Source organism: Schistocerca nitens, chromosome 6 (assembly GCF_023898315.1).
Source record: "Schistocerca nitens isolate TAMUIC-IGC-003100 chromosome 6, iqSchNite1.1, whole genome shotgun sequence".
NCBI classification, from domain to species: domain Eukaryota; kingdom Metazoa; phylum Arthropoda; class Insecta; order Orthoptera; family Acrididae; genus Schistocerca; species Schistocerca nitens.
The window spans coordinates 426,622,506-426,644,566 of NC_064619.1; positions in this window are offsets into that span (position 1 = coordinate 426,622,506).

Here is a 22,061-nt window from a genome sequence, read left to right on the forward strand (position 1 = left end):
AATTTGCAAAGTCCCACGTTGTATGCCATGAGATTTAGCTCTCAGATCACCTGGTAAGTTAACTAGGTGCTAGGCCTGATCCCAAGAAATTAAAGGATATAAAACATTGCCCCTCCCCTCCCTCCCGCCCCCCATGAGCCATGTACCTGGCCATTGGTGGGGAACCTTGATTGCCTCAGCGATACAGATAGCCACACCGTAGGTGCAGCCACAATGGAGGGGTATCAGTTGAGAGGCCAGACAAACGTGTGGTTCCTGAAGAGGGGCAGCAGCCTTTTCAGTAGTTGCAGGGGCAACAGTCTGGATGATTGACTGATCTGGCCTTGCAACACTAACCAAAACGGCCTTACTGTGCTGGTACTGCGAACGGGCTGAGTGCAGGGGGAAACTACAGCCATAATTTTTCCCAAGGGCATGCAGTTTTACTGTACGGTTAAATGATGATGGCGTCATCTTGGGTAAAATATTCTGGAGGTAAAATAGTCCCCCACTCGGATCTCCGGGCGGGGACTACTCAGGAGTACGTCGTTATCAGGAGAAAGAAAACTGGCGTTCTACGACGAACCCTCTCGAAACCTGGACAGCAAGCTACACCGCGATGCAGAGCGCCTCTCTTGCAGAGTCTGCCACTTGAGTTTGCTAAACATGTCCGTAACGCTATCACGCTTACCAAATAACCCTGTGACACAACTCGCCGCTCTTCTTTGGATCTTCTCTATCTCCTGTGTCAACCCGACCTGGTACGGAACCCACACTGATGAGCAATACTCAAGTATAGGTCGAACGAATGTTTTGTAAGCCACGTCCTTTGATAATGGACTACATTTTCTAAGGACTCTCCCAATAAATCTCAACCTGGCACCCGCCTTACCAACAATTAATTTTATATGATCATTCCATTTAAAGTCGTTCCGTACGCATACTCCCAGATATTTTACAGAAGTAACTGCTAACAGTGTTTTTTCTGCTATCATATAATCATACAATGAGGGATCCTTCTTTCTATGTATTCGCAATACATTACATTTGTCTATGTTAAGGGTTAGTTGCCACTCCCTGCACCAAGTGCCTATCCGCTGCAGATCTTCCTGCATTTCGCTGCAATTTTCTAATGCTGCAACTTCTCTGTATACTACAGCATCATCCGCGAAAAGCCGCATGGATCTTCCGACACTATCTACTAGGTCATTTATATATATTGTGAAAAGCATTGGTCCCATAACACTCCACTGTGGTACGCCAGAGGTTACTTTAACGTCTGTAGACGTCTCTCCATTGATAATAACATGCTGTATTCTGTTTGCTAAAAACTCTTCAATTCAGCCACACAGCTGGTCTGATATTCCGTAGGCTCTTACTTTGTTTATCAGGCGACAGTGCGGAACTGTATCGAACGCCTTCCGGAAGTCAAGGAAAATGGCATATACCTGGGAGCCTGTATCTAATATTCTCTGGGTCTCATGAACAAATAAAGCGAGTTGGGTCTCACACGATCTCTGTTTCCGGAATCCATGTTGATTCATACAGAGTAGATTTCGGGTTTCCAGAAATGACATGAAACACGAGCAAATAACATGTTCTAAAATTCTACAACAGATCGACGTCAGAGATATAGGTCTATAGTTTTGCGCATCTGCTCGACGACCCTTCTTGAAGACTGGGACTACCTGTGATCTTTTCCAATCACCTGGAACCTTCCGTTCCTCTAGAGACTTGCGGTACACGGCTGTTAGAAGGGGGGCTAGTTCTTACGCGTACTCTGTGTAGAATCTAACTGGTATCCCGTCAGGTGCAGTGGACTTTGTTGTGTGATTTCAGTTGTTTTTCTATTCCTTGGACACTTATTTCGATGTCAGCCATTTTTTCGTTTGTGCGGGGATTTAGAGAAGGAACTGCAGTGCGGTCTTCCTCTGTGAAACAGCTTTGGAAAAAGGTGTTTAGTATTTCAGCTTTACGCGTGTCATCCTCTGTTTCAATGCCATCATCATCCCAGAGTGTCTGGATATGCTGTTTCGATCCACTTACTGATTTAACGTAAGACCAGATCTTCTTAGGATGTTCCCTCTGGTGGGAAAGGGGAAAGGTAGCCTGTTCACGTGCCTTTAAGGGGGTGCTATGAGCTCTCTAGGCGGCGAGTCTGGTCAGTTGGTCAGCCGGGTCAGTGTGGGGCAGTCAGTGTCTGTCTGTCGTCCGGGGTGTTAGTATGTGTTAGGTCTCGAATCTGCTCGAGTTTGTTCAGGCGATGGTCATTGGCGGTTGGATCGATCGGTTGGTCGGTCGTGTACTGAGACACAAGATGACCTGTCCGTCTTGAGCGTCGCCGCATGTTAGGTCGTCACATGAGTCCAGTGGGCCGCGCCGTATAGCGACGGGCAGTTTCCATTCCTTCATAAGATGTTCTTTTTCTGTGGCGTATTTCATTCTTCACACTTGTTATATCAAGAAATTTCTTAAAAATGTTTCTACGTAAAGATCGTAAGTACCTGGCGTGATCTGGATACTCTTCAGCAGACGACCGTACAGTGGCTGCATGTTACACGATATTCGCTCTAAACGATACTAACTTTTTCGACTATCGTATACATTATGAATGTCTCAGTAGCCCTACACTACAAGAGCTGAACACAGGATAATGGGCTTCAAGCATAAAATAAACATAAGAACCATACCTGAGTTACGTGTTTGCTTACATTTTGCATTCTTGATACTATTTGATGAAGTTCCACATATATCATGTTGTTGAAATTATCTTAGGAACTTCTTTCAGATGCCAAAGAAATAAAAACATGTAGTTACATTAGAAAAAAAGACAGTGATGTAATTTGACGACTAAAAATTACTTTCCTAATGTCTGGAAATTTGCCATACTGTCCGCTGTAACTCAGAACTCGATATATTTATTAATTATATATACACTTCATATGGCCTATCTTACCTGTGTTACCTTGCAAATCCCTTTGAAATTCGTTGAGCTCTCAAAGAAATTAACTACTGTGGCATATTGTGGACAGTCTACTCATACAATAATCTTGACAACTGTGCACATACTATTTCGTTATGATCCACTGATACACATCTGACAAAAATAAATCATTTTCCACGATGATAATCACTGAACTTCACAAAATCAATGTTAACCACTGAATCAGATACACTGATGGACCTGTACACAAGTATACTGACCCGTACATCCCACGCTATTATACACTTTGTTGGCGGACTGAGGACTAAAGACCACGATAAACACTGGTAAATACTTCAGAGAGTACTCTGGTTTTAGAGCACCATTCTATACACGCAATTACGTATATTCTCGAAGTAATGGGCTATGGCATCGACATGGTGGGGGACTGAAGATCAGGTTTCAGTAGGCGAGTCTGCCCTATCATACAGCTCGGCGTGTTGACAAATGTAGGCAGTCAGTCGTCCGGTGACGTCAGCGTCCCACGGTCCAGCGCGGCGCTCCGGTTGCGTTCACTGTACAGCTCCCCAACATGAAAAAGCAGAAATTTCTTACTGTAGTCTTAACAACAAAATGCGGTCGCACTGCGCACGTATTGCCTCTCTTTCGTAGGAACATGCACCTAAACAAAACACTCACTAAACGAGCTGCTGTTGTTAACCTGCTGCAACTACGTGCAGAGTTAAATGTTTTTAGAAACATTACTGTAATGTTTCAGTATATAATAACCATAATTTATCGTACACAATCTATTACATTTACGTTAGTCTGTTAATTAAAGTCCACAATCCTTTGACATGTCATATTTGTGTTTGAAGGCTACAACTCGTTAAACTGTAAATACTTATCCAATGTCTCGCATTTGATAACAGTTTGCGCTGCTTTTCCATGAGACTACACAAAGTTCTGGCTCCGTATTTCACTGCACATCTTCTCCTCATACGTATTTTGAATTAAAAATTGTCCAGCGTTTGCACACGGGAAACATAGCTATGCTTTCATATACTTCCGTACCATCTTCCCTTACTGTAATCCACAGATTAAATATATACCTAGTATCTTGGGACCGGTACTATCGTACACCTCAGACAAGTGAATGTTATTTGTTACACGACGATGAAATTTATCGTACTTGTTTTTAAATTGCTTGGAGCACTAGTCTGCATTCGTCGCCCACCAGTTAAGCTACATCTGATGACAAAATCTTGAAAATATTTCTCATGCAGGCGTATTTTTCACGATTCATGCACGATTTTTCAAAGAAATCTACCAAATAGAAGAGTTTTCACGAAATTTCCAGTACATTCCTTCGAGAGATTGTCCACTTACGTCGATTCTGAAACCGTTTCAACATTATCTGCTTCACGTTACGTGTCCAGTTCATCATATATACTGTGTAGGTTAATTATGTTATAGCCAATCACTTCCAATGTCTTGTACTGTGTCACTTTAATATTGAGTAAGATTTATAATTTTAAAAACCATGTACAACCAAGTACAAACAAACAGTTTGATTGTTTTTGCATGGCAAACATTTTGTGTACCTGAATATAGATTTTACAGCACAAGGAAGTCGCTATACGTATAAGCACCGTTTAGGAGTAACGTACACGACTTTGTATATTTCCATAAACGTTTCCAAGTACTTAAACGAATGCTATGGTCTGCCAACAATAAATAAAGCGCTGTTGAGTCATCGCCTTGCTCAATGCTCAGATCTACCAATACACAATAAACAAACAGCCAAAACTATATCCGCTAAGAGTATACCACATAACAAAACATCCTCGACTCAGTTCTCTGTGAGTGTGCATCCAGAACCACTAGTTTTACACTATAGAAGTGTACAGATCGCAGTTCGCTATCACCAGTCAAAATTCACAACCAACATAATGTAGTCTTGTTCTTCATAGTCCATTAACATACCGATACAGAGCTGCAAGCCCGGCAAACTCTTAACTGGCAACCAAACGCCCCTGCATAATATGAAGTGTTAGGAAAATCCTGACATGACAGCCACAAAACTAGAAGAACACTAAATTTATCTTCGTAGGATGTATAGTCGGTGGTCTTTTCTAATTACTGTTCATCGCACAATTTAGCTCCCTCCCAACAACTGGCATACACATACCGTCTATCTGTATCGTATGAAAAAGGATGGGAACCATTAGTTGTGATAGATGTACAGATTCACTCTCCCTTTTGAAAATTTAAAGATTGTTGCTGAAGATCGTCGGATGCATACTTAGATGCCAGCTACCGCGGTAGTCTGTAACCTCTTTGGACCGGATGGTGACAGGTTGTGGCGCACAGTAGCTACTCTTGAACATCCACATACTGCATCACGACATTATGAAATCTACAACACACTTACAAAACAAGTAAGAGAAAACTGTTCCAAACATTTGTATTTGCATTTAACTCGATATTAATCCTTTAACAGATGCGAACTTCAATAACTAAAGGCAACACAAAAAATATGCGCTTTCAACATGACAAGCACAGTTGCAGCGTTTTCCGTATTCTTTACGGTCATTAGTTTACCATTGTTTGCCTCGCATAAGATGTTCATTTCAGCACAATCGTTGCATAACTTACCTACACTGTCACTAGCCACTTTTAGTGTCTCAACATTCCTTACATTCGTCACTGTACTTAGTTCAGTAATCGGTGTTTCCATTTCTGGAATTTCAGTTTTGAGTCTATTATGTGTCTTGTTATTTTCTCTTGGGTGAGCCGTGGAAAAAGTTGCTGTTTTCAAGAGCGCGCCGCAGCGCGTTTTGTGAAGCAGTCGCCCTCTCTTTCTGGCGGTGGCGCCGCTGTGGCAATCGCAGCTTTAGTGTCTCCCTCTGGTGGGAAAGGGGAACGGTTGCCTGTTGACGTGGATTTATGGGGCGCGATGAGTTCGCCAGTGGCGGTTGGTCAGTCGGAGTGAGTCTGGGTCAGTCTCGCGTCACCAGTTTCTGGTCTGTCTCTCGTTCGTATTTGTGCGGCAGTTAGTGTCTGTCTGTCGTCGGAGTGCTAGTACGTCTGTCGTTTGGATCAAACCTTGAAGCCGACAAATGAGAGTCTTGCCACTCCGCCAGTAACAGAACTCAGTTAGTGGTCGCCCGGTCGGGGCTGAATTCCTGCGTCTGACTGCGCGTTAGGCTGCCATTTTGCTCGAGTTTGCTCAGTCAATGGTCATTGGCGGTTGGATCGATCGGTTGGTCGGTCGCGCACTGAGACACAAGATGACTTGTCCGCCTTGAGCGTCGGCGCGTGTGAGGTCGTCACGTGACTTCAGTGGGTCACGCCGTGTAGCGAGGGGCAGTGGCTTCGCGGTCGACACGAGAGCAACAGGAGTCAACCCACGACATCAGTCTGGCCGGTGCGAGCTGCGACGCCATGAGACGGGAGATCGGCGCGCCTTCCTGCGTCCGTTGAAGCGGCTGGCAGCGGACGATTCGGGAGAGCGTTGGGGGAGTTGCGCCAGGTCTTCGCGAGTAATCACAGTTTATTAGAAGTTAAGTGATTGGAGATTTGTTGTTTCATTTACCTGTTAAATTCTACTTGCTCTCTTGGTCGGTCTCTCGTCCCCAGCTTGCTGGTCTGTCTCTCGTCCGCATTTGTTAGGCAGTTTGTGTCTGTCTGTCTGTCTGTAGGTCTGCCGTACGTTAATAGCTGCCTCTGTCATGTTTGTCGGATTCGGTGTGTTAACTAATTTACTGCTTGAAGTGTAACGGCCGAATTCCTGAAATATGTTTTTATCTTGCCTCTCATCTTGAGAGACGGTATATGTGTGATGTAGAGCATGTCCGTATATTTTATGTAGGACTGCATTTCATGGGTTTTAAATGGTCATTTTAGTAGAAAAATTTGCCACCCTTCCACCGTAATAGTTTTTCCTTTTAAAATCAAGTTGCGCTTTCAGTGGCAAGTTAATTTATTTAATGTTAATGTTTTGTACCAGTTCCATCCCTCCTACAGGGTGCATAGTTTATGTGCTTGTGTGAGTTGTTAAAATTTTTAGTTTAAAGTAATCTGGTGTGTTGCAGATTTGCACCAGTGTAGTCTTTCAAAGGTTGTTGTGAGCGGTCGTGACTACGGCGGTGTCAAAAGAGAGCGGGAAGGTTTCCAGCCCGAAAGCTCATACTGTCAAAATTTAGTCTTTCTGCCTCTGCATAAATTGTAACTTGATATGTAGAGGGTGCTTTCCGATTATAATTTTAAATCTGTTTTTTTAAAAAAAGGACTTTTAGGAATAAAATTTAAATTTGTTGAAAGAAATTTAATTTGATTTCATCAGTTACCCGCTGGCAACTACTTCCACACTCACGTAGTGTGATTAAATGTGTTAATATTCTTGATGAATCGCTAGTAAACAAAGTAAATTCTTAAGAACAGGTTTCAAAGTAAATTCACGGTTCTTACGACTAAGTGTATTAATTAATAAGTGCTATTCGTATTATCAGTATCGTCACACAGTTTTTTGCAGCTGTCCTTCATCCCGTCCGATATTTCTTGCCAATATTTTTCATTCTATTAAGTTTTTACAGTTTATGACGATTTTCTTGTATTTTTTGCAATATCTAAACTAAAACTCCGCACGAACAGGCTATGAAGGCCCAACGGTACCCACCGGCCACCGTGTCATTCTCAGCCATCAGGCGTCACTGAATGCGGATGTGGAGGGCACGTGGTCAGAACACCGCTCTCCCGGTCGCATGTCAGTTTACGAGTTCGGAGCCACTACTCCACGATGAAGTAGCTCCTCCGCTTGCCTCACAAGGGATGAGAGTACTCTGATTGCCAACAGCACTCGACAGACGGGGTGGCCACTCATCCAAGTGCTACCCAATCCCAACAGCGCTTAACTTCGGTGACCTGACGAAAAACGGATTTTTTGTAGTATCAGCACAATTAAATCTTAGATAACGATAGTACTCGTTCTCGTTTCCTGACCACTATACGCATTGTCAAACCTGAATTACAAATACGTCTGTCTTCTGTTACTAAATTCGAGAAATTATCCACTTCTAAAATTTTTTTCTACTTTAACTTAAATGTTCGACCATCGTTTGTTATCAATAATATCACAACCGTTCTGCTCTCTATCATCCATTGTAGTTATGTTAATATCAGTCACTGTTCTCTGCAACTATTATCTCTAAATAATTTAAAGAGTTCATTCGCGAAATTACAAATGATTAACACAGTTACAGGTTCCTTTGCTATTCACTCTCTGCTCACTGTGCTGCTAAGATGTCTTCTGTGACGTATCCGAAGATTGCTTCCCAGTCGTAGTCCGATTAAAGTATCGCCATGTGTAAGTTATTTTGTTCACTCAAGCCGATAATCCTTGATGCACGATTTGGACAACGTTAGTTCTAAGATGATTAGATATTATTTCTGCCGACTGTTATAGTGATCTTTGTTTATCGATAATAATAATTATGATGAATCAGTTTCTCTGTCTTCCCAAACTAGCACCTCCGTAAATGTTTAAGGGGCTCCGGAACGCCCTATACTTGCAATGTTAAAATAACGCTTATAAATTACATCTTTCCTCACAAAGTATTTGAGGTAGGAAGTTGAACTTTTTACAGATTATTTATTGGAATATCGGCTACAACTTAACACAGGGATTTTACAAAAATTTTTTTCAATTGTAATGAAAATTCACAAAATTTTTTGCAATTTTTTATTTATATATTCAAAAATATACAGTTTTTTGGAAAAAGGCTGTGTTAAATTATGCAGAAGGTACTGTGTAACACTTACTGAAAGTTTGAAACAAATATGTTTGGAAGATCCTTAGAAAACATGTAATTAGTATAAGAAAATAAAAGTTTTGGGAATCGAGCGACAAAGATTGGATTAACTTTTTAGTGCATTCCAGGTCCATAGGATGGATTATCTTCATCCTCTGCAAACTCCTCCTCCAGCTTCCTCTTGTTCCTCCTCCTGTTTACTCTTGCTTGTATTTCTAGACTCTTTACAGCCCTGTCTGCAGCCCGAAGGCGTTCCTTGTCTAAAGCAAGCATCGCTCGTACCATGTTAGAACCTATCGTCATTCCCATATTTCTAAATACCTTGCACCTTACAATGTTGCCATCATTGAAAGTCGCAACAGCATCATACACACCAAAGTGAAGTGTTTCTATTCCAACAAATACAGTCTTGGGGATTCTCGACCATATAACACTATTTACACTTTCATTGGGGTTTTGAGTTTTTCCGTGAATACACTTTTTCAACAGTTCAGGTGCTGCTAAGTCTCTGAAAATAGGTTTTATCACCTCCATTATTGCATGAGGCAGACTATGCTTATGAGTGTACACTTCACCAGTTAGCAAGTATTTTCTTTCCCACTTTGACTGCTATGGGCAGGTGTACTTGAGAGGTTAGGTTCACTCACTTGGTTATCGTCTTTATTGTTTACAGTAATAACACACACCTTTGGCTTTCCAACATTTCTCCTTTTCTTAAAAGCCTTCAGAGGATTTCTAATAACTTTACTTTTACTCATTATTATACTTCAACAAAACAGAGACTCAAGAAACAGAATTAATTACGAATATTTTCGAGATAACGACAGAGTAAATAAACTTGAAACAATCGACAATCACACCAGCGATATATATTGAACCATCACAGGTTAGCCACAACACATACTTTATCTCACATCACTAAAATGTACCTGATGAACACGGACGTTAATAATAACACCATTTTACAGCAGTTTAACAGCGCCACAGTGGGTCACGCCCATGTAGAACACATTTCAAAAAAAATTTAAAAATAGTTGTAGTCTTCGGAATTGAATAAATCATATATCTATTAAAAGGTAATTGTCTGCAGATTCAGAAAACGCAAAAAAGTAAAAATTGACCTTTTCATGATTTTGAGCCTTTCCGGAGCCCATTAACAGTGTTTACTAGTAGATACTTACTTTTAATAAAATGCACATTTGGCTCAAATGGCTCTGAGCACTATGGGCTTACCATCTATGGTCATCAGTCCCCCTAGAACTTAGAACTACTTAAACCTAACTAACCTAAGGACATCACACAACACCCAGTCATCACGAGGCAGAGAAAATCCCTGACCGCGACGGGAATCGAACCCGGGAACCCGGGCGTGGAAAGCGAGAACGCTACCGCACGACCACGAGCTGCGGACAAAATGCACATTTAACATTACATCTTAATCCTGTGTGCCATCAATGACTACTGCCTTGTTGAACCACGGCTGACTTACAACCTAACAACCAGCGTACCACAGCTCTTTGTTTGCTGTCCTCACCACTATGTATTGTTGACATCATCCGTATATTCAGTAATCAGGATGTCACGTCTTGAATTTCAGTTTTAAGTCTACTATTTGCTTTGTCATCTTCCCTTCAGTGTTCACGAAAGTACTGGCGACGAAAAGACCAGTTGGCGCAGTAATCAATCATAGGAATGTTGAGAAGTACACAGGACTTGAGAATCTTCCTTGGCGAGTAATACGTGGATTAATCACAGGTGTTCTCGCACAACGTAGCAAACACTAGACAGTCGCTATAGTCATCAGAGCTTTAATACAGCAATGCAACTGTGTAGTAAATGAGTTATATCAACAGATAAATTTCGTTCTGCTAGTGATGATGTATAAATAGCTACGAAGTATGCAAGTGTTTTCTGTTTTGCTTGAGTATCGCCAATCGCCGATAGGATGTACTAGCTTGTCCTTCTGCGACAGTCAGTTTTACCATGCCCTAGAATTTTATTAACTTTTCGAGATGAATCGTTTCAGACTATTTGATTGTAACTTTTTATTGTGTTTGCTAATTAATGTATCAAAAGGCATCACGAGACTTATTACTACTAAATAAGCTTTGCGAACATCCAGTTATAATTACAGGAAGCCTGCTTCCATCTTCTGCAGAATCCAGTGCTCTAGAAGAACAGCTTTGAGGGAAAACAACGATTCACAAAAGCACTGTTTGGAGGAAGTCCTACGTGGCTCTTCATTAAGATAATCCAGGAAAGGTTCAGCTTAACTAGCGAAGTCTAGGGTGTGAAGCCACGACCAGTTATACTGTACATCACCTATACCACTTTGCAGCGACTCGTAACTAAACTGAGAAACTTCCTTGAAGTTTCTGTACAGCGAGGGGATCTTACAACCTTCCGATGTATTTTAAAAGTTACAATGTGACCGGTTGAGATTACATTAAAGACGGATAAGAAAGTATTATTCGCTGCCTTCACTTTTTTCGTTTGTGATACCTATCATTCATTCTTTTAAACATCGCATTATTAAAACTGTGGAAAACAAATCTGTATAGGTATATGAATGCTATATCTTACATATGCACAATACGTAAATGACAATGCCACCCCTCTAGATAAATCTCCTTGTTACATATTGGTGTTGTCTTATAATCCCTCGTCAATTTTTCCTTCTTGCCAGATTTTAATGCTACTTGTTTTTTATGTTTCGCTTCTACTATTTCTCGTTCTAAAAATAAGTTTTTTCATGTCTACATTGTGACTAATGACCTCGGTTTCGAACTGTATTTCCAAGCTGTTTAAGTGAACATCGCACATGTAACTGGTCGTCAGGATAGTTCGATTTCGCTAAGTATTTTTTATGAACTTTGAAGAGTGGGAAACTGAAAAAGTTTTGAGTATTATTTTTTTCACAAAACGCGTTTTCAGTGCTCATGTTCTCGATACCCTTTTTCAAGTCCCTAGACCTGACGCAGGTGCCAAACGATGGAGAGTCTTTGGAACATGCGTTGGTAGTAGGCGCAAGATCTTTGTGCGAAACTGTTTTCCCTCTAGAGTAGCCGCGCGGGATTAGCCGAGCGGTCTTGGGCGCTGCAGTCATGGACTCTGCGGCTGGTCCCGGCGGAGGTTCGAGTCCTCCCTCGGGGATGGGTGTGTGTGTTTGTTCTTAGGATAATTAGGTTAAGTAGTGTGTAAGCTTAGGGACTGATGACCTTAGAAGTTAAGTCCCATACGTTTTCACACACATTTTCCATTTTTTTGCCTCCAGAGTACCAAAATTTAAAACACAGAACAAAATTTTCCTGCTATTTTGTCCAAGATTAATATTTTTGATACCGTGGGTGCGCGCAGTATGCAAGTTGATCCGCGCAACGAAAAAATTAACAACCAGCCACACTTAATAACGAAATTTATTTATTCAAATAGGGTTGCTATCGGTTCCAAATCGGTTGATTCAGCAGCACATGGTTGTTCACGTTTACATAACATTTCTTGTCGTTTACATTATTTGCTGGAAAAAGCAGCCAACACTTAATGTAAATAGCTACAAATATAATATAAACCCGAACAGCTGTCTGAAGATCAACTTGTCTATCCCAAACCGGTAACGGCCGTATTTGTAGATACAAATAGCATTATTAAGAGTGGCTGGTTTCTGTTTCCATTTTTGCAGGAAGCATCCTGTTAAAACTTTCTTATTGGCACTTGGAATCAGTTACGTTTCCTAGTACGTTCGTATTTTATAATTTGTGTCATTATTTCTTGCGGTGATAATGTGAGCAGCGTAATTGTGATATCAGATTTTCTTCTCAGTTTTTTGATATGTAACACTTATGTACAGACATACAGCGCCTTTTTATTCTACAGATGAATGTCAGATTTGACAGAAAGCTTTCCATTTCCACTCTTCTTTCTATTACAATTTGTGTACTAACTCATTTTTCTTTCGCAGCCACTACGTAAACATTCACGTTATTGTTTCTTTTAGACGCTATCGCAGTGCCGTGCCGCAAGAAACATCATTTCGCAATTTCTGAAAATACCCAAAGTATGGATGAAACTGATCACACATTGTAATCTTACAAATATCTAGTAGTGCGAGTCCACCACTTCTACGAATTACTGAAAAGACATAATTTAGGTGTTACTTTCGTTTTCTTCATTTTTTTTCCTTTTTCTTTCTTTTTCTTTTTTTTTTAATGGTGCCATTGCAATAGCTCTTTTATATCATTGTTTGGCATACAATTTGATATGTTATGAAATAAAATTAGGATAAAAACAACATTCTTGTAGGGCTCTGTCACTTTTGATGGCAGTAGCCTCATTGTCAACGATCATTGACTCTGTTACTGTCAAGAGTGATACAGCAATATTTCCAAGCCGTGATGTGACATCAAATCCTGTTAGACTTGAAAATCACACAAAAACCGAAACTGTAATAGGTCAACTGAAACAATAATAGCTAAAATCCGAAATGACATCACTTAATAAGTACTTACTTTCACGTTACCGTATTGAAAGAAATTAGTTTTCCTTATAAATATTCAATTTCACGAAAACATTTACTAATGAGAAAGCGCATTGGTGCTGTACACTTCTCATAGTGAACTCTTTCCTCTGGTCATCTTCAAGAATTCTTTCCAAAATTTAGTTTTAAGAACTAACTACTTTTTTTCCTGACGGGCTTTTTTTTCGTGTGACGGGTTTATATTGTTGCTTCCGCCACCAGGTGGTGAACAGTTAATCAAGTTACGAGTACCGCGCCAGCTGTAACGGGCAACATCGCACCTGATTCGTTCGGTGCTCTCTGATTAATTAATATCCCGGGCATGATTTCAAATGAGTATTATGTCCTGCGTTGGCCACCGCTGCCCACACCTGCGTTAACACGACACGAAAATCATTTTCTATTTCAATTAACATTTACCAGGAGATACAAAGGCTCTGACAGGAATAGGCACACCAAATTCCTAACGGTATTCCTGCTCATTAATATATACATAGTCAAAATTATGCATGTCTGTAATTATAAGCAAATTAATGAAGAGATCAGGCGCTGAAGCGTTATTTCAGTTTGATATGCACAATATTAGTCCATAGCTACACGAAATGAATAGGTTTCTCATTATCGCAGAGTAGTTACATCGAGGTATCGAAAACCTTTTGTTAGACGTGTTTCATTTTATGATAACGTATTACAAAATTTAAGAAATGAGGTGTATGCTGTATTACCGGATGAGAAGCTGCAAATGCGATGACAATGAGTAATAGAAAATTATCAAATAACAGTTTTCATGTCGAGAACAGTCTTTCCCTGCATCCAGCGGATTGGTGACTCCATTTATTTGCACAGCATTTCAAAAAGTGTCCTTGTCATATTCTTGACGATCTATTATGGGTAGTCGGCTGCCTGGTCTTTAATCAAACTTCACAGAAATTGACGGAATCACGTGGATCAGTTTTCAAAATAATGTGGAACTAAATGGAATGTTTAACGCCGTTACGAGCAAGGCATTATACCAGCAACACCAGCAGCATCTCAGATGACACAATCATAAAATTTATATCTATGGAGCACAAAGGACTCACCTAATGTAACATACAGCCATTTTATGGCTTACTAGAACCGCCCGATTTTTCAAATCCCCCATAACCGGATTTGAGACAAAAATTTCCAGTTTACTGACGATACGTTAACAACTTATTCTTATTTTTTTTTTATTTTAGGGGATGAGTTTTTCTGTAACAGATAGTCGCTGCAATGGTGTATTATTTGGTTTTACCTCTAAACATGGAGTATTTTCACATGTTATAAATGCAAATACTTGGAAACCGCCGCGCCCTGTGGCCACGCGGTTAGAGGCGCCTTGTCACGGATTGCGCGGTCCCACCACCGGAGGTTCGAGTCCTCCCTCGGGCATGGGTGTATGTGTTGTTCTTAGCATTAAGATAGTTTGCTTTAGTTTAAGTATTGTGTAAGACTAGGGACCGATGACCTCTGCAGTTTGGTCCCTTAGTAATTCACACACATTTTGAAACTGTTCATAATGTCATCCTGTGTTCTTTACAGATATACGGCCAAGTCAAAATACTGTAAACAAAAACGTTATTTTCCGCAAACAAGCAAGAATATGTTATATTATTGTTAATATATTACCATAATCTAACAGAGGTCTGCACTCTGTTATACATTATCCAAAGTTTAACATGTGTAAGCAAATATGTTCTTTTTAAATACCTACAGATCATCGTTGACTGTAGACTAAACTTTTCACTGTGCACTGGCATAGGAAACTGTCACAAAACATTTCTTGTAGACTGGCCCTGGCTTCTGTAGAACGTTTGACAAGTTCCACCGTGAGCTTCAGAAGAACATCTCGTCTTGTTACTTTGAACTTTGTTCATCTCGCTAAATTACCCAAGCACTGATGCCTGCTAATTATGCTGGTTACAGAAAATTATAAAAAAATTGAACAGGCCACATTCTTCCACATATTTCACTGAGTACTGGTCAACAACATTGATTTCGTATCTAGTTTCATTTTAATGTGGCAATGTCAGGCGTTGAGTTCGTGTCAGTTCCTACTTGTAAATCTGGATGCAAGTAACTGAGAGTTATTACAATTGTTCCTGGCTTTCCTTGACACTGTGAGGATTATGTCGCCAGTTTTGAAAGCTGCAGTTTTGCATAAATGCTTGTGAGCTTTGTTCATGCAGTCGGGCACTTGCCTCCTAATTTTGTTTATTGTACCAACCAAGCTTGTCCGATTTGCTTTCGAATATCATGCGAATGAAAGTGAGGTGAAGTTCTTCAAATGTGAAACCGCTTTCTTTCTTCAGGTACAGGCGTACAAGTTTAATTTATTCACTACAAAACCACAAAGACTTTCACCGCCAGAACAAGTTTCATCTTCTCCAAGACACGAGAAAGCATTTAGGATATATTTAAATCTTCACCGAGAACCATCCAGTATTTCTGCCCATACTGTTTAGTTCTGAAGCCATGAAATGATTGACTCGACATGTACACTCAGGTGGGAACTACCGCTCATCAGCACAAAATATATGGACGATAAACATAGATGTTTTGACAGTTTGCTATGACTTTCTTCCACTCGTCTGACATGAAAGCAAGATTATCATTATTCTGACTCACCAAACCTGTCGGCCAGAAATCAAACCTAAGGTCCTCGTGATCTCCATCAAGCGATTACGTGACATCACATATGTGTTCCTCATGTATGTGACCAAATAAGTTACACTCCAATGCATTCAGATGCGGCCGCATCAGTACCATACAGAATAGTGAGAAATGGATCAAGCTTTTCTAACGGTGATGACAATTCTTTACCTCCCAAGGCTGTACGCCCCTCTGTTTTCAGTGCATTTGTGAACTTTTTTTAGAATATATTCATCAATAAACAAACAACATAAAATTTATTTCTTACCTTTATTTATTCTTACCTTTTGCGTTATTGTGTACACAGAGATTCATGGGAATCTTCATCGGTGCCCTCTGACTGACCCGAGCTCCCAGCTCTACTTTCTTTTGCATCGTAATGAAATTAAGTCGACATGCTGTCTGTATCTTAACTTTTTCAGTATTATTTACCAAATTTATTATCTAATCACCTGTCAGACCACGAAGATGAACTATGCTGATCTCCTTGATAGTGCCTTTTTCTTTTATTTATATCAAGTTTTATTCTGTAAATGATACCGCACTTAGTTTAATATCTGCATTGCAGAAACAGAAACAATAAAGGTCATTCAGCGGGACAAAAATATCACACAGGTCGTCAACTTTTATTTCAAAATGGACTAGATCAAGAAGTATTGAGAGTTTATTTCAACAACCTCCGAAATCAATTAACAGAAGTTGGGCTAAAACTTTGTTATGGTATAAAAATATCCCGTCCTTGGTTCTATGTTACATATTGCACTGTCATGATAGGTAATTTGTGTAAATTACTAGGAAACAGTGTGGCTATGCAGCTATAAGGTGTCAAACCCTCAAAGTTTCTGTGCTGAAATATCATAATTCTCAATGCTTTTCCTTTGTCGCTTCCTTTAAACTGCGGCACCCTTTTGATAATGTTCGAATTCCCAAGTCTCTTCGTGGTTCGGTGTCCTCTAACAGCCTAGGTAAGAAAATAAGCACTACGATATTCTAACATTCAGATTGCGAATGCGTTTACTTAAGCAATTAGTTAGGGACCTGAACAATGTGTAAAATATAATTCGTGGGGATTGTTCTCAGTTAATGTGTGAGACGGTTTAACAGATACAAAACAGTATAAGTTTCGATTAATTCGAGTGCATGTAGTTTTATGCTGTATGTAGTATCGGTGAAATCTCTGTAATGTCGAACTTAACAGCTAGGTGATATGTGTACCACCTCCCATATTGGTCGGCCTTCACAGCTAGTTAATTACCACCTCGACAAAAATCACGATGAAGTATTTTCCTCTAGGAGAAGCAATTCTCAAAATTACTGAGCCGTGTGTCGGCTCTCAACATATACCGCGCTGTAAAGATTGTTCTGAATCTTTCCATTCCATCGTTAAATGATTATTTCATATTTATCGTTATGCTGCGTACGATTCTGTTGAGATTCCCCTCTGGCGACGAGTCTGGTCTTATCGATCTTCGAGTCTTTGCTTTCTGTTAGCCTTCTGTAAGGGAATAAGATATTTGGGGGATGGCCGGTTGGTAGCCTACCGGTGACGAGTCGGTCGGTCGGTTTTTAAAATCGTGAATTAGAGAATGTCGTACGGAGACCGCGGCGTAGCGTGGCGGCGGAGAGTTGGCTGTTGTTCCGAGAAGCCGGGTGGTCTATCCTGGCGGTGCGAGACGAGTGGGACGAGTTGACGGGACAAGGCTGTAAGCTCTTGTTGTGAACACCCGGGGGCCACGGCTGTGGTTCCGAGTCACTACTTGGTGGGAGCGGCAACGGATGTCTTTAAATTTTCCGCTTACAGGCGGGAATGATGAATTAGTAAATCGCCTAACCTGAGGAGTGGTATTTCGCCGCCGTGGGTGCGGAGAAGACGAGGGCTCCGGCGACAAAGCGCGTGGCTACGTGATTGTGCCCAGTTGGGTACGCTGGCGACGTGTACACGGTCGGGTGTCAGGAACCTTTGCATCGGAGTTCACCTGCTGTTTCTCTGACAAACTGCAAGTTAAGTTGGTTAAAGGTTTAGATGTTAATTAAATAATGTTGGTTTGTGCAACCAGCGTCTTTTCTGCCTTGTGGCCTCCTGCGTTCGGGTTTCCTGTCCCTGTCGCCGATGTGTTTATAGATAGTGATCATTTCCGCTTCATATTAGTACTACTCGGTAGGAAGTGTATTTTTGGTCAGTGATTATTCTTTTAGATTACATTTTTTCTGAATTGTGGCCTCCTGCGTTCGGATTTCCTGTCCCTGTCGCCGGTGTAAGTAAAGACAGTGATCGTTTGGCTTCTTATTAGTACTGCCTGGGAGGAAGTGTATTTTTGGGCAGGGATTATGGTTCCTGATTTGATTTCTCCTCCTCCCCTGGCCTCGCGTGAGGTCGATGTGATTGCTGAATGTGAGACGTTGTGGGTCTGTTAGTCCGCTTCTGCCTTGAGCATCCTTCGGGAGACAGTTGTGGCCGCCCTTACACCCGGTCGGTTAATTATTTCTATCCCACGACATTTTGGTGGCAGGACATGGTATTAAAGTACCTGTCTTAACTGACATATTTAATTTTTCCGTCGTGAACGGAATATATCCCACTGCATGGAAAAGAAGCCTAATTCGACCCATCCCTAAGATCGAAAACCCGCAACTGCCTAGTGATTACCGACCAATTAGCATACTGCCTGCTGTTTCCAAAGCACTTGAATATATTGTTCATGACCAAATCACTGAACACTTGCATGAATTCAGCCTATATGACAAATTTCAATCCGGTTTCCGTAAACATCACAGCACAAACACTGCTCTAATTAAAGTAACTGATGACCTGAAATATGCCATCGACAATCTAAAGGCAACAATTTTGACGCTACTGGACTTCAGCAAAGCTTTTGACACTGTTAGCTTTGACATATTGCTCAGAAAAATCCAACAGCTTAATTTCTCTGATAGTGCAATGAGATGGTTTGAAAGCTACTTAAAAGACAGACAGCAATGTGTTGTCCGCGTAAATGAAAAATCTTCCTGGAAACATGTTTCCTCAGGAGTGCCCCAAGGATCAGTCTTAGGACCACTTTTGTTTTCTTTATATGTCAACGATATTTCGTCGGTTCTGTCCTCCTGTAAATATCATTTCTATGCCGACGACCTCCAGCTCTACCTAAGCGTCAGACCTGAAGATGTAAACACTGCAATCACTCAGATGAATGATGATCTGTCTTCAGTACTGACATGGGCGAAAAACCTGGAGCTTAAACTAAATGCAAAAAAGACGAAAGTAATCTTAATAGCCCATCAGAAATTAATAAGTTCAGATTTCCGCGAACGGCTACCTCCTATTCTGCTCGACGGTACTCCAATACCATATCAGAAAACAGTGAAGAACTTGGGTGTAACTTTGGATGAGCATCTCAACTGGGCGGAGAATACAGTCGCAGTGTGCCGAAAGACGTCTGCTTGTCTCTATGCTCTCAAAAAGTTTCGGAACATATTTCCACAGGACCTGAAACGCCAGCTCGTGCAAGCACTCGTTCTACCGAACCTCCACCATTGTGATGTGATTCAACAAGGCATGAGTAGTGAAAACAAAAGACGGCTAGAGCTAACCATGAATGCCTGTGTGCGTTACACCTGCAACATTCGCCGATATGATCATGTTAGTGCTTCATACTCCGAGCTAGGGTGGCTGCGGCCGGACAAATTGCGTGACTACCACACTCTATGTCTACTCCACCGACTCCTCGTCGCGCAAGCACCCCAGTACCTTGATTCAGAGATTAAAAACCTGTCATGTCATCATAATCGAAACACGAGGTCACTCTTATTTGGCATCCTAACTGTGCCCACTCACAAAACAAAACCTTTTGCAAACTCCTTCTCAGTTGCCGCTGTCCGCCTCTGGAACAAACTGCCCCTTACCTTCCGCAAAATTTAATCTCCTGCTGCTTTTAAGAAGAAGCTGAAGCATTTCCTACTATCATCCTGATAAAGTTCTCCACAAAACTGATGTACAAGGCCAATCCTCTCATCCGTCAAATAGCAAAGCTAGCGTCTCCTATCTTGCTCCTGAGATGCCTTCCTCTTCATCTATCTCTATTAGCCACGCAATCTTCTTTGTATTTCCTTAATTATGTTTCATCATGTCTCTCTATTCTTCTCCTCCCGTCACCATGAGTCTCCCTCATACTCCCTGCTGCCAGCACTCCTATCTAAAATCTGTCTCTTCAATAATGTCTAATTATAAAAGTACTTGTGATCTAAGAATATAAACTCTATATGTATGTATTTTTCCAGGTGTACCTTTCAAATTGTTTATTTCACTTTTTATACTAGATGTTGTTTAACATGCCTACTAAAACATATGAATGTAAAATAAGTAGAATGCCTGGTTGGATGTAAGAGAGGGCCTGATGGCCCTAATCTTGCAAGGTTAAATAAATCAATAAATAAATAAAATAAAATAAAATAAAGTTTTAGTTATTGTAACATGTTAAATGGTTGTATTTTACTTGTTTGTTTTTAGCCACTGTTTAAAAAGGTTTAGTTTGCGTTTCATTGGTGGTTTTTTAAAATTACGTGGCTTTAAAATTGTTGGTTAGATAAAAGGTGAATGACTGTATCTTTACTGTGATTGTTTTAATCTACTTGGCATCCTTTGAAAATGCTAGTTCTGCCTCCCTGTTAGCGAGCCCTTGTAATTTAATATCTTGTTGTGCCAAAGTTTAAAAGAAATTTGCTCCCTACTTGTTCGGTAGCGAAATTGTATGCATATTGGTGATTTTTTTGTTTCATTACTTGGAAAGTTATAATTTTGTTATTAAATGCTTTATCAAAGTCTGTTTTAAGTAAAATGGCTTGGCTATTAACGGTAAAGTAAAGTTTTTAATTTCATTATTTGGAAAATTTTGATTTGTTTTCAAATGTTTTATCAAAGTCGGTTTTAAGTAAAATGGCTTGGCCGTTAACTCTAAAGTAAATTGTTTTGAAAAGGCACTCATGCCTAATAGTTTTTTTGGATCTCTTCCTGGTTAAGTGATAAAGTAATGACTTGTAATGGTTGAAGTAATCAACAAAGAAATTGTAAATTGCAACTCGACAGTAATCAACTAATTTTGGCCCCGTTTCTCAACTGTGGGTTTTCCTTGATTAATCGCAACACCCGTCTCAATTACGTAATTCCATGTATGTACTTTTTGGGTGCTTAGTCTTCTTCCTTTTGCAGTGAGTATGTCATTTTATTTGGCGTTGCCGTTTTGATGGTAACCGTAGTGCCGTATCTTGTGCGTACAGTGTCGCACACACACCGCATATAACTTACACAAGGCGACAGAACAACAATTGTTTAGAAAATTTCGTATTTCCTTGTTAGCACAGCACGAGTGTCTCATCAGTATTAAACAACTGTAGTCAAGTACGTCACATGTACAAGTAACCGAAAGTGAGCCTCGGTGGCGGTAAATTTCATCTATTTTTAGGAAATGTAGTAGAGCACACCTCCACACAGGTGGCTGAACGTGGCGCTTGTATAGTCATTGTGAAGCCTCAAACATCCTGCCTTTATGTGTAAGCAGTTACAGCCTTACCATAACTGGCATGTAGCAGTTCATCAATAGTTGTGTGTCGTTTTTGTAAATTTTTATGTTTCTTCGTCCTCTAGTAGGTCTCTGAATTACTCATCAGTATTTTTTATGGAACAATAACATCATAAACGAAACCTTAGGCTCACCTTTATCAACGCTGCTGCAGAGCTTCGGAAGTACTTTCCCTGCCTATTGTGGAAAGGAAAACAATGACTCGTTTGGCTTTAAAAACGAATGAAATATTCAGTACTGTGAATCATGAATTAAAGCGCTTTCGAGGCTGTGGGGGTGGAGGCACGGAGGACTGGGCGGAGAATGTGAGGGTGGGTCGTCAGCATCGATTAACGATATACTGGATAGCAGTCCGTATTCTATGACAGAATGGTCGAGCAAGTAATTAAATGGCTGACAGACTCCCTACGACTGCTACATACAGATTATCTCTGATTCGTGATGGAAGGACTCTGCCGATATAATGTGGAACGTTACGTGTACAATGGTCTGACAATTTCTGATTGAGAAAGGCGGAGAGTAGGTTGGCATTGGAATGGTAATTAGCGCCATTGTAGTAAATTGCCATCTTGAATGAAATTTGATGA